Here is a 25,165-nt window from a genome sequence, read left to right on the forward strand (position 1 = left end):
AAGGCTTCCTGGCTAGCTAGAAAGACTGAGATTCAAATGTGAGTTTACATACCGTTTCTGAGTTTTGGTCTAAACTGGTTTTTGGTGAAGTTTAATTCTGTGCTTGATGATGTTTAATTCTCTGTTTATTGATGGGATAATTTTCCCTATTCAGCTTTGTTTGGAAGGAAAAATGTTAATCTCTGTTCCTGAAAAAAAGCAGGGTTCAGAAATCTGGCTAGTTCCTGTGTCTATTTGTTCTGGTAATTGGTTTAACAAGCAACAGCTACTATGTTTGCTCTTTTGCTACATTCTAGCACTAATTGCTTTCTTTGTACTTAGGCTTACTTCAAGTATTTACACTTGAGCTTGCCTTGGGTTGAGCTCTGGCAGTGAACCAGACAAGGCTTGTGTTTTAGTTTTAAAAGGATTTAAACTGTTGTGATTTAATTACTTGTATTGTATTTGAATTTTTCCTGCCTCATGGTTTCATTTTCTATGTGGGGAGGAGGCCTTCCTTCACTGCTTTAGTGGTTCCTGGCACTGTTCTTTTGGGGTGTACTTCCAAGAGGCAGGATGCAAGATTGGCACTGATTTTTTACTGCCTTTCTGGGGGGCATGTGATCTTTCCTTAATTCTGGATGATTTCCTTAGAATATCTTGTGAGGTGAGTAAGACCAGCTGGTATCTTTAAGTGATACAAATGGATCTAAGGATTGCTTTTCCTGGGTGTGTTCTTTCTGGAGAGCTTAAATGACTTCTCTGCTAAAGGGTTTCACTTTATGAGCAAGAGTTGGCTGCTGACAGTTATCAGTGCATTTGAATTATTTTAATTCCTCAAGATGCTCTGGCACCCTTCCTGATTTGTAACTCCAGCTTGCAGGTACTTCTAATCAAATGATTAGTATTTAGGGCAGCTGTTTTTGCAAGCAAAAAAGCTTTTTGTATTTTTGTACAGGTAATCTTTGACTTATAACTGTTCATTTGGTGACCATTCAAAGTTACAATGGCACTGAAAAAAGTGACTTATATACTTGCGATCATTGCAGCATCCACATGATTACGAGAGTCCAGGAGAATGCCCCTCGACATGAGTGACATTGAGTTGGCTGTGCCCACCCAGTCAGATGACTACCCATCCACGCCTACCCAGCTGGTCATTAGGGCAAAGAACCGGTTGTTAAATTATTTGAATCCCACCACTCATTATTTCCTAACAGGTGCCATTAGGACAGGTGTCAACTTATCCTCCAAATGTATTGTCCAATTGCCATGAAATGGATTTTGGATAGTAAAAGACAGCAGCTATCTGTTATGGATAGATGAGCAATAAAAGCAACACAAAAATACACACACTAATAATTTTCAGCTTACAATATGATGTTTGGTGAAAAAATACATATTTTTAGCATGTGAAAGATGTTTGAACACTTTCCTACACAAATATCTAAATTCAAACTTTAATCTATCAATGTATAACTCTATAACTAGAGCTATTTAAAAATTAAACTTATCCTTTTCTTCTCCACACCACTGAACATTAAGATACAATTAGAGTTATCTACTTATACCAACTATTTATTTCCATTTGAGATCTAAAAAAGAAACAATTTAAAAGAAACAACTTTTCTTTTCACCTTGTATTCTAAGATAGTAGATGGTTTGCCTTCAGGGTGAAACTACTATGCCTTTCCCTCCAATATTAAAAACATAGGCAACCAAGATTATATGCACTATATTTAACTATTGTTTTGTGTCTCTTATATGATTAAAAAATGGAACTTAACATTTCTTCCAAGAAAAAAATGTTACATTACTATCATTTTCAATATAGTGTATTGCCAACAAATTATTTCAATCATCTACCAATAAAGATATTGAATTACAACCTGTCAGAATGTTTTTTTTAAATATTTTAGATTCAGATTTATTTGTTTGCTTAATTGCGTAACTGAAACTTACACCTATATACGGTACTTCCCTATTTCTATTTAATATCCTATTGAATTCCTAATCCTATACAATATCATTTTAAACCAGTAGGGCTTACTTCTGAATAAATATTTATGGGATAATATCAGTCAATTAATTCCAAATAACCAATATATGTAGAAAAGTTTGATCTCATTTCTGTATACAACTGTGCAAGCATATGTTTTTAACAAGAGCTGCTTAAAATATCAATTATAAAATATATATTTTATCCATTTATATAATTAAACCATGACTCTTACTAATACAGCAAAACTGTAATGATGTCCTCTTAGAATTTTACATGTAATCAAACACAAACATATACTAAATGTTATTAGCTGTGCCATTATAGGCAAACCACATTTAGCTAATTTAACACATTTTCATGCTTTTCATGTAATTGCATATTTCATGAATAAATAAATGATGATATAATTGTATAGCAAATGACAGTTCAATTTCATAGGAAAGAACAAAAGGTCAATCACTTGTTTTTAAACAATATTTTATGCTAGCAAATGGAAATGTTACCTAAATTACAAACTTGCTATAACTCAAAATACCATATTCACTACTTATTGAATCTGGTATCATGAACTACATGAAAAATCTCCCTTTTGTTGATATTACATTCACAGTAGCCATGGCTTAGATAAAATCTGTATTACACTTATTCAGGAACCTATTCAAATTTTCTTATATCACAGACTTCTTCTCTTTCTATAATTTCTTCCATTGCTCCATTTATGTAAATACAATGATGTGTTATTGCTAGACTGTAGTTATCAGTTTTCTAACACTCTTTTTGCATCAAGATTACATAGAATTCCCTTTTCTTAATGGTAGAAAGCACACTGACTAATTATATCAATACATAGTGCTAATTTACACAATATGTGCAAGCCCTGGTATTTCCTTCTACTTCATCCAGTCTCTCAAGGCTGGCAGAGATGAAGAATGTTTTTCATAACAAGCTGAATAAAAATTTGAAGGAACTAGTTCTGTGTCTCAATGGAGTTCTTAAAAAACATTGCAGCAACAAATTTCATTTCATTAAGCAAAACAATGTACTTCTATAACTGTCTGGTTTGGTACAGCAACTAAACAGAACAGTACAGACTCCAACAAATAGTTAGGACTGCAGAAAAAGCAATCACAACTAGCCTGCCTTCCATTGAGGACATGTATATTGTGCAGATCAGAAGAAAGGCTGAGAAAATAACTAGAGAGCCATCACATCCTGGACATAAATTGTTACAGCTCATTCCTGCAGGACACCACTATAGGGCATTGCATATGCCAAAACAAATAGACCTAGTGACAGTTTTCTTCCTCGTGCCATCACTCTACTGAATATCTAATCCTCACAGTACTGTCTTATGTCTTGATGTATTCACTCATGTTGTACAGCTGTAATGTTATTATCCTTCTCATCTCTTCTACTACCTTCTCTTCTTAGTATCATTTTTATTATTATTATTATTATTACTCTGTTGCTTGCATGTACACATAGAGCTTCTTCACCAGAGATAAATTCATTGTATGTCTAATCACATCTGGCCTAATAAAATATTCTATTCATTAAAGTTCATTAAAGACTGAAAATAGTTTCAAATAAATGTCTACATTTTGGAACATTAGTATTTTTTGTGGCTCCCTAACGGAATACATTTCACAATCATTTTTTATTCTTTATGTAGTCATTAATACACAGCAAAATTTCACAACCAGATGTGATGCTTGTGATCAGTGGTGGGATTCAAATTTTTTTACTACCGGTTCTGTGGCCATGGCTTGGTGCGTGTGGCAGGGGAAGGATACTGTAAAATCTCCATTCCCACTCCACTCCAGGGGAAGGATACCACCGGTTTTCTGAACTACTCAAAATTTCCACTACCGGTTCTCCAGAACTGGACAGAACCTGCCAAATACCACCTCTACTTGTGATGTTTTAGTGTATAGTGTACTGTTGTAACAAAGTTCCTTTAACTTACATTTTGTGCAGTGTATGCAGCGTGTGATTTTTAAAATATCATTTTCTCATCTACAATGAGAAAATGAGAGGTGATAAGAATTCAAGTAGTCTATAAGTTATTTAATTTTACATAGTAACTCTGTGAATGAGTTCTAAAAGCAACAGTATACAAGTGAAAAGAATATACCAAAAAAACATGTTACTATTTTAGATCATGTTAACTGACCAGTTATTCAGTAAACATAATATATGTTGTTATCCAAAAAAAAAGAAAGAAAGAAATATCCATAATTCACTTAAATTAAATGCAACTGAACTTAAAAATATGAAATGCAAATAGTTAATATTATAATAGACCATTATTCATTGTATCATACAAGTAACTTGCTGGCATTTTGAAAATATGGGTCCACTTTTAATATTAAACTATTTAAATTCAACTTTTTAAAAAACATTTTGGCATATTACTATATCAGCATTACCTTGTTCAACTGCAATCTAATTTGTATTTTCTGAAAACAATATTTCAGGTCCTGAAATAATACAATTTCTATAGTGATCACTACAGAAATAAACAGATATTTAGTAATGTAATTAATCCTTCAAAAATCTGATTATGATTTCATGAAGGAATGTATTAAATAGCAGTTTAATTTGTAATAATCTGGGATTCTTTAAAAACACATTAAAATTATAGAAATTTTTGCATTGTTCACAGATGGCTTCATTTATTTTATCCATTTAACACGGGAAAAAGCTAATAAACTTAGATATTCTATATATACACACAATGGAACAATTTAAATGAGGAAAAAATGGAGGCTGGGGAAAGCAGTTGCTATGTATACATAAAATGCTTTTGTGAAGATCTAAAAGCAAAAAAAGAACACATGGAAAGTGGGAAGAAGTCAAAGTTATAAAGAAACATATAAATAGTGGGGAATCGTAGAAGGATACAATAGTAGGATATACTCAACAAAAATGTATACAGTTGACCCTTTGAGATGCTTTATTTTGGCTTCCTATATTGAGCAGAGAATGGTGTTGCTTAAATGTATCAATTTCATGTTCTTTGTGTTGGAGGGGAGAACCCCAAATCTTTTAGGAATACATGCTTCTTACATATTGCATATATTCAAGTACTTTTGAAATTCATGAGTTTTATGGTTTTAGAATATTTTTTCTTTTTTCTGTATACTTGGGTTTTTAATTTTAGGAATGATTTTATACACTGCCTAAGGTTGTCATACAATTGGGTAGCCTTATACATTTAATAAAAAGTTAAATAAAATATCAAAAATATATTTTAGAGCTTTCCAAATCTAATATTCATACTTCAACATACTGTTTAAAGAATCGATTAGAAATTCAGTTATGCTGATATCACTTGGTCTGAGAATTAGGATGGACCAGCGCAGACATTCAACGTAAACTTCAGAAGCCATAAATACAATAATGTCAAACAATAGCGTGTTTATGCACAAATATTCTTGTTTTTTAACCATAAGAAAAAAAAACCTACCAATTAATAAATTTGGTGATAAGAACAACATATTAACAGTTGAATATATGCAACAGCTTATTAAAATAGCATCAAGGGCAATTATTACTTGGAATTTCTATTGTCTTGATTAGGACATTAAGAAAACACATTAAATAGCTGCAAATCTGGAATTATGAAGAAAAAATATTGTAGAATAAAGCCTAATAAATTTCTTGGGTGCCAAAAGCAGGGTTAAAAAAAACTTACATAAGATTAATATACGTAATTAGTACAGCTAGAAAGAAATTCCTATGTCTTGGCATAATCACAAATCTTCAACATAGAAAGCCTAGGGGTGAGATTTTTTTTCTCCTCTGTAACTAACTTAATGAATGAAGTACTAATTAACATTATGGCATTGATAAATGGAGAGAGAGATTAGAGATGTACTTGATAAGTCAGTCTTTCCCAGATGGACTGTCAAAGCAACATTAATTCCTATCTCATTGGAGCATCTGCTTCTCCCATAATCCCCTGCCCCTTGGTATAACAAACACAAACTGTTGTGACTCAATTCGATTTATATCAATCTAATTTCTGTTAATCCAATTTGTATTCCAATCTACTTCCTTCTAATCACTTAAATCTTCAGCCCCCATCTGGTAAATTTTCTCTCAAAATTAACGGAGCAGATGCCTCCACAATTGTCTTCCACAGTCAGGCTAATCATAGCCTAGCTGGGGCCTACAGAATATTCTCAATTGATACGTGACTTCCAGTGTTGATGTTCTTGTTATTAATACGGTGTTGCATAAAGACCATTTTGCTTAATAGGCTCTCCTCATAAAATTTAAATAAGAAAATAACTGGAAACTTAAAATATGAAAGCAGAAAAATAAGGAAAGAGATTGTTACATAATGATTGGCTGCCATCCTAGTATTTCTTATAACTTTTATTGGAAATCACCAATATAAAATGGACAACAACATAAATAGCTTTACATAAACTTTGCCACTAAAGTAATGAAATTACTTGGATGGCTTTTGAAGATTATAGAAAGCACAATACATTCAAATAAAAATAGACAAACGTACAATTCTTGAACCATATTTAAACATCATAACATTTTCACTTATTTCTTCAAGATTGCTCATTATAATATCTTACCTTTTTCCGGATATCTTGGAATTTGTGCGTGTTTACTATTATCTTGCTAACAGAACAACAAAATAAGCCAAATTGGTAAACCTTCCATGATTAGCCAATGGTTTCCAATTGCAGCCACTTATATGCTCATTCACATTTAGAATCTTCCAGTTCAGGAAAAATACAACTTTAAGAGATATTCAATTCCTATATAGGGACTCTTTACCTAAAGTATCCCTGTCTTTTCAGAACACAGTTCCAAATTTCTTTAACAAGTCCAAAGATTTTATCTGTCTCATTCAATTCAAATAATTGTGATAAAAAGAGCTAGGTATCATCAATATACAAATGGCACTTCATCAATTTCCTCAAATTATTTTCCTTAGTATTAAAAAGCATGCTTCTTACGTACATGAATTATTAATTATTTGTTTGCTTAATATGCTTCCCCAAAACTAATTTTTCATCATCAGTTGAAATCCCCAGCTTATAAACAAGTGGAGTTTAAGTCATTTTTGTTTTTTTTTTCAGTTTTAAGTTTTAAATTCTAATATTAAGCAATACATTATTTTTGTTTCCAGACCAATGTGCTGTTTCATTCTGTAATCTTGCTAAAAGTTTTACTGCAGTGTCACATAAGTGGATTAACAAGTATTCACGTGGAAAGGCGGAATACACAGCATTCCAATATTTCATGTGCAGAAAATTGGCACCAAGCCACGCAACTAAAATTCACGTTGAATATTTCAGATTATTTAACACCTTACAGAATTTCTTTGGCATTTACATGTGCTTATCTCTGTACTGCACATGTGCCGCAGTCTCACTTCAAGCTTTTTTTTCCCCCCAAGGTAATGTTCTTAAGCTAAATACTATTTGAAAACTTACTTATAATTGAGTATTTAAGAAATTATTTTCCCCAGTTTTTAGCACATAACTTTGAGGACAGAAAAATAAAATAATAAATATCTACAAGTATTATGCTAAAAGCATAATATTACTTTATGGACTGTATAATTTACTATGGACTGAATATATTTTTGTCCCCATCTTTTTTCTCAAAATTAACCTACTAATCCTTTTATGCTAGCTCTAGCTACTGCTTGCTGGGTCTGCTTGCAGTGACAGGTGGTCTAGATTTTCTACTTAGAAATCTGGTCACCCTGTATTTGTAACACCTCTCCAGTTAGTGTCATCTGTGAATTTAATTAACATGCAGTTTACCCGCTTGTGTAGATTATTAGTGAAGATGTTAAATAAAACAGAACCCAAACAAAATCCCTGCATCAAAGCAACTGACACTTTTTTTTTTCCAATTCTACACAAGACTCCCTATCATTTTCTATTTTTAGCTTTAAACTAGGTGTTACTGTCTGGTAATACAAGAACAAAGCCAATTTGCATTAATCATTTACACAAAGATTAATGGTACTTAGCATTAGATTCTGGCAGTAATAGTGGCAAGGTTATCCATATATCTTTTAAAAATCTAAACCAAAATAAAACATTTCTATTTTGTGACTCTTAATCCCCCATTTTGTTCCTAGTTATTTATTGGCTTATAACTTGCTACATTATTAAAACATGAAACCTAGAAAATAATTTCTTCCAAGTGTTAATGAAATAGACAAGAATTAATGTGTTCTAACAGAAATATTTTTAAAACTAAAAGATAAAGTTAGATTTAATAACTTTGTTGCCAAAATACATTTTGAACAATCTCTCTCTTCCCCCCTCTCCCCCTCCTTCTTCCTGCTCCTCTAGCACAGGGATGTCAAACTCATGGCCCATGGGCTGGGTGCATCACCCACTGGCCACAGCCGTGCAAAGGGAAAAGTTGCAATATGTCACATGACACAGTGACGATGCATGTTTGACACCCCTACTCTAACAGATGAAATAATTTGTCAATCTAGAAGATAACTTTCAGAAGCAGATCACATGCCTTTAATTTATTGAAGTTTAATAAGGATAAGGGTACAGTACAATAAGATGTGCAAGATTGTTGTAGCAATAGCAGTAAAAGCAATCTTAGCTTTTACAACATTTCAATAATGTTGTGATGTAGATGACTGTTTATCAGGGATAATGCTATAATCATTCATCTTCTACTTATGACCTAAGGCAAGGACTATTACTGGCATACAAAGTGCATTTAGAAATAAAGGAGAATTTTTGTAGCTCAGGATTGAAATGAGGCATTCTTGGTGCCCTCTGAGTCTTTTTGTTTTCTTGCAGACATCCCATTACCCAAACTAGATAACATCATCAATATGAAGTGGGATTTACTTCAGTTTATATTCTAGCAGCTTGCCCTGTCAAGTGTTGGTGAGAGTGGTCTTGGGAGATTCTTTGGTTGGGCTGTTTACTGTGAGTTTGTTTGGTAGTTCCTTGATTGGGGTATTGTTTTCTGATGGTTGGTCTGGTGTTAATCTTGGTGTTAATCTATGCTCATCTGAGCATTGATTGCTGAAAGAGAGATATTTCTGTCTTTTTGTTTCCCTTTTGGCTTGTAGATTGTCTCTTTTGCATAATATATAAACATTGTTTATGTCTATATTCTATTGATGGCTGATTTGTCAGTGTGCCTGGCTTCTAGAAATTCTCAAACATATTTGAACTTGGCTTGATGGAGGATAGTCAGTTTCCCAATTGAAGCTATGGTTAAGTTTGTCCATATGTTTTTAAATTAAAGAGTTTGCATTATGTCTTCTGACTGCTAGCTGGTGTTCATGGGTGCGTTCTGCCAGTCTACTTACCTGTTTGTCCTGCTAATGCAGTCATTACACTGTATGTTGTATATGACTCCTGTTTTTTCTTCTGAGGCTGCTGGGTCTTTTAGTTTGCTTCGGATTTTTGGGATGTCTATAGTTGGCTTGTGTGCTACACTGAGGTTATATAGTATTCTGTTAGTAGTTTTTATGACTTGGTTATGCTATATTGGGCTGAGTAATCAGGCTATATTTTTCTGAATAATCAGCCAACTTGATGAAGTTGTATGGATATCAATTTTATTAGAAGATGTTGTATAGGCGCTCTATTTCCTTTTTCTGTTGTTCAGGATACTGCAGTTTTTTCTGCTAATTTAAATAAAGTTCTCACAGCTTCTCTTATAGGAGGTTGGATTAGTAGAGCACTTTTCCAGTACACTTCTGTTTCTAGTTTGCCATCATGGTCTCTGCTGATCAGGATATTAAGGAACGGTAGTGTGTTGACTTCTTCTCTGATACAGTGGGCTCCTTTGAAGATGTTGTTGATGGTTTTGTGGGTGTTTTCTAATTGGTCCCCTTTTATTATGGTGTCTCTACATATCTAATCCATATTTTGGGTCATATTTGTGGAAGTGCTATAACTTCCAGATGTTACATTATGACCTTCGTTATAAGTCCTGAAAGAGGTAATATCCCATAAGTGCATCTTTAATTTGTTGATAAAATTGTTCATCAAATTCAAAGTATGTAGTTAGGCAGAGGCTTATGAGATCAATGATTCTGGATATTTCAGTCTTCGGGTATTTGGTTAAGTTGGGTGTCCTGCCCATCTAGCAGTTTGCAAGCATGCAAATGCAAGTAGAGTAATAGAAACAACATTGGTGGAAAAGTAACAGCATTTCATGCAACTTGGCATATCGTCATGCTTACCACATGACCATGGAAAATGTTTTCTGATAAAGCTGGCTCCTTCAACTAAGAAATGGAGATGAGCACCACACCCTAGCATCAGAATGACTGGACAGTGAAACTGGGGCGTTGGTTCTTACCTGATACGCCCCTTCTAGGCGAGCCGCGAGGAGCATCCAGACTGTGGGATGTGCTTCTGAGTCCTCTTCTTTCAGGCTGAGCTTTAGACGAGGAAACGCTCCGCCCCTCCCACGTGGCATCGCGCAGTGTCTCCCCAGTTTTTGCGATAACGAGAAGAGAAGTTATTAATCCTATCTAATCAACTATTGGCTCCTTGGCTGAAAACAGGAGTCCCCACCAGACGGAGATGCTAGGGTGGGGCTGGATGCTCCTCGCGGCTCGCCTAGAAGGGGCGTATCAGGTAAGAACCAACGCCCATTCTCCCTCGAGCCGCTCGGAGCATCCAGACTGTGGGACATACCAAAGCTTGGCTGTCCTATGGGTGGGACTCCGTCTGGCCCGAAGGCCCTCCGGATCATTGACAACCCTCTGTAAGACCCGCCCGGCCAAAGGAGGCCTCAGCTGAGGCATACGTATCGATCTTGTAATGCCTGATAAACGGGGACGGAGAGGCCCAGGTGGCTGCCCTACAAATGTCAGCAATGGGGGCTTGTGTGGCCCAGGCCGCCGAAGTGGCTGCACTCCTGGTGGAATGGGCAGTTATTCCACGGGTGCCGGCAGAGAATGGGAAAGGTAACACCTGGCGATGGTCGCCCTGATCCAGCGGCTGATAGTGGAAGGAGAAACCTTGAGCCCTAGTGTCTTGGGTTGAAAGGACAGGAAAAGAGATTCGACCGATGTAAGGACTGAGTGCGCTTAATATATACGCAAGGCCCGTCTAACATCTAGGGTGTGCCAAAGAACCTCCCTGTTCCCGGAGGGTCTAGGGCAAAAATTTGGTAGAACCAGTTCCTGAGATCTATGGAAGGGCGAGTTAACTTTGGGTAGGAAAGTGGGGTCAGGCCGCAGGGCGACCCGGTCTGCATGGAACACACATAGATCGCTCCTGACTGACAGAGCTGCTAATTCCGACACTGACGAGCAGAAGTGATGGCTACTAGAAAAACTACCTTAAGGTGAGGAACTGAAGAGATGACTCCTCAAAGGCTCAAACGGAGAACGTGTAAGAGAAACTAGGACCTTGTTGAGGTCCCATGTGGGAAACCTGTGAACAGTGGGAGGGCACAGGTTGGTGGCACCCTAAGGAAGGATCTAACCCGGGGTGATGGGAAAGGGAGCCGATGGTTATCACAGGAGACCACTGTTGAGAGGGCAGAGACTTGTCGTCTCAGGGTGTTAGGTGCAAGCCCCTTGCGAAGGCCTTCCTGAAGAAATTCCAGAATCTGAGCCACGGAGGGAGAGAGGGTCAACCTGGGACCCACTACACCACTTGCAGAACCCCTTCCAAGTGGCATCATAAATTCGTGTAGTGGAGGGTCGCCTGGCGGCAAAATAGTGTCGATGACATGGCTTGATAGGTTCTCGCTAGTCAAACGGATCCGCTCAACTTCCAGACGGCTAACTGTAGCCATTGAGGCTCCGGATGTAGAAGGGGCCCTGAGAGAGGGAGACCCTGTCCGGGGGATCCGCCATGGGGCGCTACGATAGGTTGCGGAGGTCCGCAAACCACGGTCGCCTGGGCCAATAGGGAGCCACCAGGAGAAGGACTGCCCTCTCCTGAATGAGTTTCTGAATGACTCTGGGCACTAGCGGGAGCGGAGGGAAGGCATATAGGAGCCCTGGGGGCCATGGGCAGCGCAGAGCATTGTGGTTCTCCGCCCGTGAGACGGATACCGGGAGAAAAACCGTGGAAGTTGTGTGTTGGATGGGAAGCGAACAGATCCACCACTGGAAGGCCGAATATCCTGGACGCTTCCTCGAACAGGGATGGATGAAGTCGCCATTCTGCTTGGTCCACCGTGGCCCTGCTCAGCCAGTCCGCCTGGGTATTGTCTATCCCGGAGATGTGTTCGGCTTTTAGTGATAGGAGGTTGGCCTCTGCCCAGCGGCAAAGGCGCTCGGCTTCCCTCATCAGTTGAATTGACTGGGTGCCCCCTTGCCTGTTGATATGGGCCTTGGCCGTGACGTTGTCTGTGAGAACGAGAACATGGCGACTGCGGATCTGGGGAAGCAGCGCAGAGCCAGATGGACGGCATGGAGCTCTAGCCAGTTGATGCTGCATCTCTGTTCGGTCGGCGACCATTTGCCTTGCGCCGAGAGTGAGTTGAGATGAGCGCCCCAACCGGATAGACTTGCGTCGGTAGTGACGGTGAGTCTTTGAGGCTCCGCAAAGAGGTGGCCTCTGTTGATGGCGGGATTGGTCCACCAGAGAAGAGACGTGAGGACCTTTGGAGGGACCTTGACTCTGATCTTCGAGTTGCTTCTTCCGGATCTTTGGGCGGGAGCAGGAACCACTGGAGGGGCCTGCTGTGTAAGCGGGCCCAGGGAATAATAGAGATGCATGACACCATTTTTCCCAACAATCTAGAGAGGTCAAGCAAGGCCACCCTCCTAGAACGCCTAATTTGTTTGACCAGGGTTTGAATGCTAAGAAACCTCTCTGGGGAGAGAAAACTCTCTCTGAGACCGAATCAATTATGGCACCCAGGTGGTTGATTCGGGTGGAAGGGGTAAGTTGGCTCTTTTGCCAATTGACTAGAAACCCGTGTGCCCGTAGGGCGGAAAGGGTGACCCTGGTATCCTGACTGCCTGGGACTTGGACGGGGACAGGATAAGGATATCGTCAAGTAGCAGTGGAGCGGACAGGAATGCTCCTGAGGTGGGCCGCCAGGGCCGCCAGGACCTTGGTGAAGGTCCTGGGGGCCGAGGCCAGCCCAAAGGGTAGGGCCACGTATTGATAGTGAAGGCCATTATAACAGAACCTAAGGAATTTGTGATGAGAGGGCCTGATAGGAATATGAAGGTATGCCTCAGAGAGATCTATGGAGGACAGCCAGCTCCCCGCCTGGTGCCTAGGAGAATGGATTGCAAGGTGTGCATTTTGAATTTGCGCTGGATAAGGTGACGGTTGAGCCGTTTCAGGTCTAGGATGGCTCTCCAGCCCCCAGAATGTTTGGGCACGACAAAGAGATGGGAGTAAAATCCTTTCCTCTCTGAGCCGGAGGGACAGGTTGAATGGCCTGAATATCAAGCAGGTGATGGATGGCTGCCTCCATTAATGCACGTTTGGTGGGATCCCCTGAGGAGGGGATGGGAAGAAACGATCAGGGGAGTGGATTTGAACTCGAGGCGAGACCAAACCTTATTGTGTCTCTAACCCATGCATCGAAGTGGATTTGTCCCATTGGGCGGCGAAGTGGCGGAGGCGGCCACCAATGGGGAGGGAGAAGGAGGCTCTACCTTCTGCGGTAGGGCCTTCCTCCCGTACCCAGAAAGGGTCTCTTATAACCACCCCTCGCCTGGTCCTGTCGCCTGAGTCCGTGCGATCCTGGGATCGGAAGGAAGGGGTCGGGGGAATCTGGGCGGGAAGGGGGGTTGGTAGAAAGGGCGGGAAAGCTCCTCCGAAAGGGCTGAGAGCCCCTGGTCTCCGGTCTTCGAAGAAGGGAAGGCAAGTACTTCCTCTTGCTGCGACCCTCGACCAGCAGGGGTTCGAGGGCCGGGCCAAACAGTTTGTCTCCTGTAATAGGGGCAGTGGCCAGCTTGACCTTATTCTTTACGTCCGCCTGCCAGTGTTTGAGCCATAGCAGGCGGCGAGCCGTGACGTGGGGCGTGATGGCCCTGGAAGAAATTTCACCGACTGGTAAGTGGCGTCAGCCGGAACTCGGCTGCAGCCACCAGCTTACATAATGTCTGGTGGCCCTCAGGTTGGAAGCAGGGACGTGTTCCCTGAGCTGGCCAGTAGCCAGCGGATAGGAGGACCTAGTGAAAGAGGCGGCGGTAGCTGACTTAATGGCCCAGGCGTCGGATAGGTGGGCCCTGCGCGGGGCCAGCTCCACCCGCTTATCCTCAGGTTTCAAGGCCTCTAGGGCCTCACTAGGTGTGGAGGAGGAAGCTAGACCCACAATAGGGTCATCGACCTCTGGAATGTTCAGGAGGCTGGACAGTGCCGAATCGAGATTAAAGAACCTCTTGTCTTGGCTAGAGGGTGTAGGAGGGTCCCTGTGGAGGATAGTTGCTTCGCTACCAGATCTCTCGAATATGGGGGGGGAAGGGATGACCTCAGCTTCAACCACTGGTTGGGTGAAAATGGAATCTTCTGGGCCCTCTGGGATGGGGGAGGTCAGCAGGGGCCTGGGAAAGAAGGCCCGAGACATTCTTGGCCTTAAGAAGGAGGGACTTGAACATGTGTGGTTTGAAGAGCCCCCAAAGGAGGGTTGGTCAGTCAAGTGCCTCGTCCTCGGACATCTCCCCTCCATGATGTCAGTCTCTAAGGGAGGTTCACTGTGGCGGGAGGATCCCATCTGGGAATCCTCCTCCTCGAAATCCCTAAAGTCCCCTTCCTCCTCAACCTGGGCCCCAACCGGAGGGGGCTGTCCCTCTGAGAGAGTACCTGAGCAACCGGGGGACCGGTTGTGGAAGGATCTGATAGACAAGGAGTCGTGCTCGGAGACTCGAGGAGAGAAGCCTGATCTGGACATGTGCTGTAGTTCCTCTATAACACTCTGGCGGATGGCTGATTCCATCCAAGCCCTGATGTGAGGTGGCACCTCAGATGTAGAAGGTTCAGTCCTGGCGCAGACCAGCAGCCGTGGGTGTAAAAGTGGCTTCGGGTGTCAGACTCATCGTAGGACCGGGGTCGGGAGACCCTGGGGCGAACTGCACGCCTAGGTAGGGAAGAAAGGCCTGGGGGAGAGGTTGAATAGAGGTAGGGGTGGAGGAGGAGGTAGAGACGGTTCAGAGCGGGACTCCCTTGAACGCCTGTCGAACTCTTTCTAACGCTTGTGGCGCCTTAAGGCGTCACGTTGAGAGGCCTTGGAAGGTTCCTTGTCCTTTCTAGAGCCCTTAGGTTCCTTGTCCTGCTTGCGCAAATAGTGGGACTTTGCCTTGGCCTTCAATGAAGGACGTTTAGAGGAATTGTCGTCTGCCATATTGAACAATAGAGATTAATAAGAGGCGGTTGGCTCGCCCAGATCAGGCCTGGATAAGGCTGGGTGAGGATGAGGCTGGCCCGCTCCCCTTTTGGAATTTTACTTGTACAGAGATAACAGAAATATATATATATATATATTTAGCTATGTAATCCTGTTTTGTTCCTTTCTGTAGTGCTTTTATATTCTTTATATCAGTTGAATATACAGGTATCCGATATATCCAATATCTTAAGAGAAAATTGCTGTACCAAAAATTATTTCTTTTTTGTTATTATTCCTTTGTATTTGGATCAAATATAAATTCTATTATAGTTATTTCCTTGGATGTATATCTCTCAGTGCCGAATCAGTCGAATAACGCCTGAGGCCTAGAGTTGAATAGGAGGCCTCTGGCAGCCAGCCTCCAGACAACAGAAGAAAAACCGGAGGGGAGGCTGCAACTTTGCCCGAAAAGGGCTGCGGGAGGCCAACAAGCACTAACCAAGTCTAGCCAGGCAGTTCAATGGGCAGCTAGGCTTTAACCCTAGGCCTGGAGATTTAATTCACCGCAGCTGAATATTAAATAAAAAAAACTTTCAGCGCCCACGAGGTGGAGCCAAAATGGCGTCCATGAGCTGAACTGCCTGGGCGCCTTCGGGACGGAAAGAAAGGAAGGCTTGGCGGTCAGCTCGGCGCTCCTAAAGCCTTAGGGGCGATAGCCCTCCCGGTTGGCGTTTAGGGTGGGGGAATCCAGCGGAGGAGCGCGTGCCACGGCAGCGCGCGAGCAGCGTACGATCTAAGATAAGGGTGGGGCGTCGGCTGAAGGCGCTGCGAGCCCGCAACTGCCCTGAGGACAGGGAAGAAATTTCCCTTGAGTCCTGACCCTTTGCGCAGGAGGAGGAGGAAGCAAACCTTATTAGGACGGAGGATTCAATGAAACAGCCAAGGAGCTCTTTGAAGCGCAGCCTGATTCTTGAGGCTGAGCAAAGACTGGGGAGGCTGCGCGATGCCACGTGGGAGGGGCGGAGCGTTTCTCAAATCTAAAGCTCAGCCTGAAAGAAGAGGACTCAGAAGCACATCCCACAGTCTGGATGCTCCGGGCGGCTCGAGGAGAATTTACCTTTCTACTGTGGAGCATAAATTGTTTGGCTAATTCTGGCCTATGAAGATGAAAATGAGACCATGATTTCAACATCTATAGTCAAGTCTCTGATTGTTTGGTATCTGATTCTTTGAAGGCACTGTAGTGAGGAGTTGATAGAGTGTGTGCTTTCCCTTGTGAAGTGTCCAAGTTCACAAGGTACCTTTATACAGAATTACTTCGCCACCAAAATGAATTTTCATCAATATGCAAAAGTCTGTTACTGGTGTCAGAGCCAAACGTAAATGTGTGATGTTGGTGAGTCTCTCTTATTGATGGTTTAACTCTTTCTCTCCCTCTTTACCTGAAATTGGTGCCCATCTCCCATACAGTGGCCACAATTTGCACAGCAGGTTCCTACAATCCTGCCTCAGGCTTAATTTGAATCTTGGTCCTCATGTGAAAAGCCAGTTCTTTAATCCAGTTATTTTGGATTAAAGCTTCATTTTAAAAAAATGTAGGCATTTAATTATCATGGTTATTATTATGAGAAGAAACAAAGATATGAGACGACTCTACAAACTAAAAATTGCATGTATCAGTAACATGAACTAGTTTATGTTTGATAAGCTAACCACACTTCCATGCTGAGTTATCCATAATAGAAATCAATGTTTTATTATATTTATATTTAAATAGCATAATAATATATATCTGCTTCTGGGACTCAGCTCAACTGAGTTTAAGGGGTCTGATTTCAGAGAAAAGATGCTAATTATCTAGACTTCCAATTCATATTAATTATACATGCTTTCAGGCACATATGTACATATGTATATGTATTTCATAAATGCAGTATGCACTCTGCTGTTTCACAATGAACAAGATATGGCTCCTGGCATCATCTGGTCATAATCAACACAAGTCAAACATGTGGATGCATTTAACAACAGGGTCATAGCTGGCCTTCAAAACCCAGGATTGCACCACTAAATAGCAGTTCTGCAATTTCTTGCCAATTTTCAGTAGGAAGCTAAAGGAAACACATGTTAAGGTCCAGTAGGCTTAATGGAACTATGAAACTTGAAAGATCCCTACCTTAAAAAAAATCAAACAAAACAAGATAAAATTTTCCAGTTCCCTTCTCAGTACAACATTATCATTACTCACTGCTGAATATTTTTTGACAAATTTTGCTAATACTTGTTTTACATGTATTCACAAAATCTCTGAATAATTAGTACAGAAATAACATACAAACAGTAATGAAAGATAATAATTGCAACAATTCAACCAGAAAGGAAAAGAGAACTAAACTAACCTCTTCCAGCCATGGTAAGACACTTTGTTTCTTCAAAATCTTTCACAGGTAAAATAATATAATGACCAGCATATACAGTGTTCAATTGTTTGTGTGACTACATATTCAAGAAATGCTATTCAAAGAATTTTTTGGAAAAAAATAACTTCAGTAATTTAACAATATCAGAACTATTATTTCATCTACCTCCATCTAATGGCTTTATTTTGTTTCATTTTAGAATTATATGTCAATTTTTATTACTTAATTTGAAAACACAATAATTAAAATTGTTTGTTACTGTAATTTTAGTTATCATTTTCTAGATTATATAAATTTTCCTCTGAAACTAAAAAAAAAATAGAGTGGTTAAGCACAATAAAACCATTACTTTCCCTATAAATGACTTCTTAAAAAATAATATATCTTTATTACTGTGATTAACCAGTATTTTTAAAAAAAATTATTAAGAGGTTATTATAAGATTCAGATTAAGTACATAAACATTTTTGGTGAAATTAGAAGAAATGTTCAGATTATTAAACACTAAAAAATTCAAAAGATAAAAATACTAGAAAAATATTAAAACTAATAGGCAAAATAGTAATCTAATTAATGTACTTAGTGTACATACATAACTATAAATATGTGAGTCAGTTTGGCCTAGTAATCAAGGCATCGGACAAGAAATCAGAAGACTCGGAATTCTAATCCCAATTTTATGCATGAAAGCCAAGTGGATGACTCTGGGTCACAATGTCAGGTTTGAGTGCCAAGTCAGTCAGTCAAATCTTGTTGCAATAATGGGTCAATAATTGATCTGGGGGGGTGGGGGGAAGCAGACCAAACCTTGGGAAGAAACATAAAAATAAAATTATGTATAATTAAAGACATGTAAAATATGGCAAAAGAAATTAAAAAGTTATATCTTTTATGGTATACTTACAATATATTATATAGTTGTAATTATACACACACACACACACACACACACATAGATATACTATATGTAAGTATGATATGCAATGACAGTGAACAAAATTTGGCAACTTTCCTGGGAATATTAGATTTCAAGTTCACAATAAAAAGATAAATAAATATATCAATTCCTTCATCAAAACTGGTGAAACTTATAAGCAGGAGTGGGATTCAAATTTCTTAACAAGCGGTTCTGTGGGTGTGGCCTAATTTGTGGGTGTGGGTTGGTGGTCATGTGACTGGGGTGGGCATGGCCAGGTGGCCATGTGACAGGCAAACCAAATGTAAGTGGTCCTTGCTTAATGACCAGGTCCTCGCTTAATGGCCAATTGTTTAGCAAGTGTTTTTTGCCAGTTTCCAAGGCCTGGGGAGCCCTGGAGAGGGCAGGGCGCGGCCCGGGCAGCTGGCTATGTGACTGGCAAACCAAATGTAAGTGGCCCTCGCTTAATGACCAGGTCCTCGCTTAATTGCCAGTTGCTTAGCAAGTGTTCTAATTTATGACTGACCTCCAGAGTTAGTTACTTGACCTGTTTTTAGAGTTTTGACAGACACACACACACACACACACACACACACACACCCTTAACCCTGCTATTCTTTGATTCTGTAAGGATCTCCTGCTGGAGCAGAGGGTTGGACTAGATGACCTCCGAGATCCCTTGCAGGCTAGCCCTAGATTGCTGTGCTGCTTCAAAGTCTTCTGAAGCCAGGGTTTATGTTCTTCCTTCCTCTTTTTTTTTCTCCCTCCCTCCCTCCCTCCTTCCATTTATTTATCCATCCATCCATATATCTCATTTACTTTCTCCTCTATCCCTTTCTTTCTTTCCCTTTCTTTCTGCCCCTTTCTTCTATCCCCCTTTCTTCCTTTCACTTCCTTTCTCCCTTTTTCTTTTTTCCCCTTTTCTTTCTTCTTTCTTGTATCTACTTCTCTCTTTCTCTCTTTTTTCTCTCTCCCCTCACTCTTTCCTTCTCTTTCTCTTTCTGTATCCCCCTCTCTTTCTTTCTCCCCCTCCCTCTCTCCCTCTTTCTCTCTCTCTCTTTCTGTCCCTTCCTCCTTCCCTCTCTCCTTCTAAAGCTAGGAAGCCCACCTGAAACACACACATACACACACACCCAGGGGTGGGATTCTCCCAGTTTGGCCCTGTTCTATTGTATTCTGCCTATCAGAGAATAAGCCTGCAGGCGGGGACTGTGCTTTTAAATCTTTGTACAGGGTCTTAAGAAAATACATGCAATCAACAGAAACAAATGATGCAGCTTAGAAACAAGAGGATGCTCAGAGCAACCCCAGTTCTACAGTATCATAGAATAACAACAGCCCAGAAGAAAGGCAATAGCAGGAAGGAAGGAAGGAAGGAAGGAAGGAAGGAAGGAAGGAAGGAAGGAAGGAAGGAAGGAAGGAAGAAGGAAGGAAAGGAAGGAAGGAAGGAAGGAAGGAAGGAAGGAAGGAAGGAAGGAAGGAAGGAAGGAAGGAAGGAAGGAAGGAAGGAAGGAAGGAAGAAGGAAGGAAGGAAGGAAAGGAAGGAAGGAAGGAAGGAAGGAAGGAAGGAAGGAAGGAAGGAAGGAAGAAGGAAGGAAGGAAGGAAGGAAGGAAGGAAGGAAGAAAGAAGAAAGAAAAAGAAAGAAAGAAAAACCACCCTACTAAGGGTTGCAGAATCGTGCAGCCTTTAATGTTTCAGATTGGTGACCCTTCCTAGACCCAACTGGTGCTTCTTATTGTATCTACAGTACATGAGTTTCAGTCACAAAGATGTTCCTTCTCCCCAGGAGCCCACCCTTTCACTCTTTGTTTCTCAACATCCTTCTTACATTGGATCACAAGCTATTGAACAATATCAGAACCAAGACCAACAGTTGCAATTATGTAGATGTAAAAGAGACAGGAGACTTTACAGCCTTCAAACCCCAATCCAAGATCGCAGGCAAAACAGGAGCCTCAAGTTCAATACTTTTATCCCCTGACGCTCATAGCCAGATATTCTTTCTCTTCATTTGTGTCTCTGTATGTGGCATTGTTGCAGAGAACTTACACAAACAAAATAAACTTTAGAAGAATAACAACATCTTTAGAAATGATCCTTTCTTCAAAAACCAGACATTAGGAACTGTGAATGGAGAAACTTTATTATTTACTTAGACTCTATGTAACCTCAAGAATTCACCTGAAGGTAATAATCAGGCAACCCAAGACTGACAAATCAAAGTTAATGACTTCCATGAATGCACACACAAAAAACATTTCAGAAATGTAACACTCAAACATCCCATGGTCTTAAAAAAAAAAAAGAATTTGTAGCACAGAAGGGAAAATTCCAAATTTACAGATATTGTAAACAAAAGGTTCCTAATGCAACCAGGATTGGATGCCTGTATGCTGACTTTCTATATGACCCCATTATTCCTTCCTTCTCTGTCACTTGGGGAGATAGCCACCAAGGGGTGGGATTCTCTCTTTTCCCCTTTCTCTTTCTCTATCCCCCCTCTTTCCCTCTCTTTCTCTCTTTCTCTGTCTCTCTTTCTCCTCCCCCTCTTTCTCTCCCTCTTTCTCTCTCTCTTTTTCTTTCTGTCCCTTCCTTCCATCTTCTCTTTCTTCCTTTCACTTCCTTTCTCTCTCCCTTTTTCTTTCTTGCTCTTTCTTTCTCTCCCCCCTTTTCCTTCTCTCTCTCTCTCTCTCTCTCTCTCTCTCTCTCTCTCTCCCCCATCCTCTTATTTTCTTGCCCTTCCTTCCTTCCTTCCCTCTCTCTCTCTCTCACACACACACGAGAGGGCGGCAGGAGAAGAAGAAAGCGAACAGCCCCGGGAGTTACCATTCGCCATTTTGGAGCACATGGGCGGGGGCAGTGGGGTGGGTGGGTGCGGGCAGCAGCGGAGTGGCTATGGAAGCCCCAGGAGCTCCTAGCTTCCCTTTCCCTCTCCTCCTATCAAGCCAGCAGCCAGGCAGGAGGAAGCCCAGGACAGGCACAAGGTGGAGGCGCGGAAAAATCCCAGGCAGTAGGGGGAGGCACAGAAAGATCCTGGGTGGTGGGGTGAGGCATGGAAAGCCAACCAATGAGAGAAACAGCCGCACAGGAGCCTCTCCACGTGTTCCCCGGTGGAAGGCAAGTGGTGGTGGCTGAGGAAAGACAACCGGCAGCGAAGGCAAAATTCAAGTGGGGGGGAAGGGGCAAAACAAAAGGCAAGTGGTGGTGGGGGAAAAGGTGACTGGGGCTTGCACTTACCCAGGGAGATCATCAGATCAGGCAGGGCCGTGAAAGGCAGGCAGCAATGGCTGGCCTGGAGAGGCATGTTGCGCATACGCACAATATTGCGCATGTGTGATAGGGACTGGGCAGGGAGCGGAGAAGCGGGCGGAGAGGGGCGGGGCCAGCCAGAGAACCGATTTACCAGTTCTCCGAACTACTGGGAACAGTAACAACTGGTTCTATAGAACCGGGCTGAACCGGTAAAATCCCACCCCTGCTTATAAGTCAGTGGAGTTATGAAGATAGGGAATACATGCTGTAGAAAATAAATCAAATGAACTTGTTTGGATAGATTCTCAGGTTCCTCAAGGTTGCAGTTATTGTTATACTTTCCTTCTTATATTTTAGAGGACATTAAGTAGGCTACAAAGAACCTCTAGTGTGCTGGGAAGGTAATATAAAAGAGCTAATTTGCTGGTGTTTCATTGGTTTCATTTTTATAGTCTGATAATATTGGCTGTATAATTCATCCTGCTGCACCAGGAGAGTGAGCATTTATGTAGGTATTCATTCATTCATTAAAAAATGAATACATGACTATGGGAATGATAGAGGTAAAAACAGTATATGACAATGTGAGGCAATGAAGTAGGGATTGCCGTCTGGATTTTGGGAAAGCATCTACAGTCAGGCATAGATGTTTCCTACATCCTATTTCCATCATGGATTCATTCCTCACAACTTTATTCACAAGCTTTCAATCTGGTTTTCCAGTTGCCTGTAATAATTGTGTCCAGTCTTTAGAAAGCAAGGACTCCTCAAAGAAATACAAATCATGTCAAATATCCACTGCTGAATTGCAGCTTTAGCTCTTAATAACCCCATGATTATTTTAGGTCTCTTCCTAAGGTGATGCATTCTCTCTAGCCATGACATTCAGCTCCATAAAAACTGATATCAGTAACAGCTTTTAATCTGAATTTACTGAGAAGTCCATGATTAATATTCACCACCTGATATCTTCCAATTACTTCACTTTCACTGCTATGGATTATCGCTGGATACCTCACAAACTGGGACTTACTCTCAGACGTTCAGCCAAATTCCAGAAAGAAAGAGAAACAAAGCTCTCAAAGTAACCAAGAAATAAGTCTTTATTCATCCATATACTGCTCCGGATTTGGGTAACACCAAGCATCAAGATAACATTAAAGTCAGCTCTGGCGCACCTCGCAGCCAGAGCTGTATTTATACACCAGATAATAACATAATGAGTTTATCCACCATCCGGTGGACGCTACCGCTTAATTTCCGGTCACTATGTAACCCCCAGATACCGTGCCATTAATTATCCATCCTCCTTTACCATACCCTCACTATGTTATACTCTCCATATCCCACCATCGCCCTTGTGCCCGCCTAGTGAATATCCACCCCCGAGGTCATTATTTTAACGGTCAGCATGTTCATCGCTCTGCCAATAGCCGCCCACAACTTGTGACAGTTCAGTGTCTGATGTCATCAGGGCTCATCGGCAATCTTCATCGGCAATGCAAACTCCGTGTCAGTTGTCTGGCAGGTACTTCCTAACGTGGTAGCACATTCGGACACAGTAGAACGCTCAGTGTCACGGCTCCAGCATGCCGTGGGGATGTGACACGTACCATTTTTTCTGTTCTCCAAACAGTTCTTAAATGCCCTTCAAGTTTATGTCCTATCACCAACAAAGGCATCTCAGCAGCCTCGAAGTCTACATAAAGTGCATTATACTACCTATTTGGAAAAATATTCAACTCCTACCAGGTAGAATGTTCTTCTCTTGTTACAAGGCAGCACATGCCATCAACTTCTAGGCTGAATTTATCCAAATGCAACACTGAATTATAAATGTCTAATATTTTCCTTTATAGGTGTTGTGGTTCACCAGCAGGTGTGGATGACTGAGGTCTCAGAGAGCGAGGACTCAGATGAGGGGTCTGCGTGTGATGCAGGGATGGGGCCAGGACTATCAGGGAGTGGGATGCTGCCTTTGGAGATTGTGGAGGCTGGCAGCAGTGATGAAGAGGTCCCTGAGGAGCCTGTGCCAAGTGCACGTGTGCACAGGACTGCTAGAAAGAGCAGCCGCAGCAGCACGGGCAACTCGGTAGTAAGGCTTCAAGGTAATGGTCCCTCCCTTAAGAGATAAAACCAGCGGAGAAGCCAGAGTGCTTTGCAGGAAGCAAATACGTTTTTGCACTCAAGCCTGGTGGACATTTGGAGTATCTTGGTTGATGTTTGGATACTCTTTGTGTTTGAAATATTTCTTAGTAACTTTATCTAGAGTTCTTGGCAGTCTTGCACATCCTTGGCAAAGCTCATTCTTATCAGAGACAATTAGTTTGAAACAGACTTTTAAGCGTGAAGGAACAGAATTCATAAAGAATCATTAAAAGGTTTTGCTGTTACCTCTGTTTCATGTTTGTTTCCTTGGAACAAGGTTTGTTTCAGAACAATAGGTTGTTTTCTTTAACAAATATTAGTTCACATTACTGGAAAATTATCTTTCTCAACTCACTTGGGAAGCTGGGTCTTATACTAATAGATAATTTTGATACCAAACTTGGCAATAACAGTAAGGCTCTCTTATTTTAATAGGCATATTTTTCCCCACAGGGGCCATCCCAGAGGTCAACTGCACCTCTCCAAGGATCGGGGTATCACACAGCAGGCTGATATCTATTATGTATTGCCAAAGAACTAAGGCATTGTTTACTAAATGCAATAGCAGATGGTGACCTTAATGCTGAGCTTACTGGTGGGACCCAAGAATCTAGTAAAATCAATTATGTCCTAACCTCACACAACCTTTCCCATCTAGTATTTTCATTTAAGGTTGAACTATGGCCAAATAGTGACCACTCATTGCTATTATTTCACCAGGGTCTTAGTTCTTGCCTGACTTTCCTTACCAATTTCACCCAGATCATGGATAACGATACAGATAAAGTCACTTCTAAAATTAGATGGTCTGCAAGAATACCCCAATCATTTTTTTGCCCAGTCCAGTCTTCAAATTATACAGGGTCTTCATTCACAGTTCAAAATCTTTAGAGGCTTATGTCAGATAGAATGCTATATAAAAATCACAGGATATACACCATAGATCTATGAGCAAACCCTGGAATCTTAGGAGAAACGCAAGGACTGCACCAGATTGCAAACAAGTGAAAGTAGATTTAATGACAGCTTTCAAATGTTACAAATACAACATCCATCACAGCATTGGGAATTGACTATTAATTCTCAAAAAAAGATATAAAAATGGAATAAAAAAGAAAAAAATAAATACATACCATTTAAGAACAACTTTTCCAAGC

At 41.0% G+C, this 25,165-nt stretch overlaps 1 protein-coding gene across 12 annotated transcripts in view; it reads right to left on the reverse strand.

Annotated features, from left to right (window-relative positions):
- ROBO2 (roundabout guidance receptor 2) overlaps positions 1 to 25,165 on the reverse strand; it is a 766,078-nt gene that overhangs the window by 359,789 nt on the left and 381,124 nt on the right. The window lies entirely within an intron of this gene.

Source organism: Notechis scutatus, chromosome 5, assembly GCF_049901735.1.
Source record: "Notechis scutatus isolate UNSWTSFEM ecotype Mainland chromosome 5, rNotScu1.2, whole genome shotgun sequence".
NCBI classification, from domain to species: Eukaryota; Metazoa; Chordata; class Lepidosauria; order Squamata; family Elapidae; genus Notechis; species Notechis scutatus.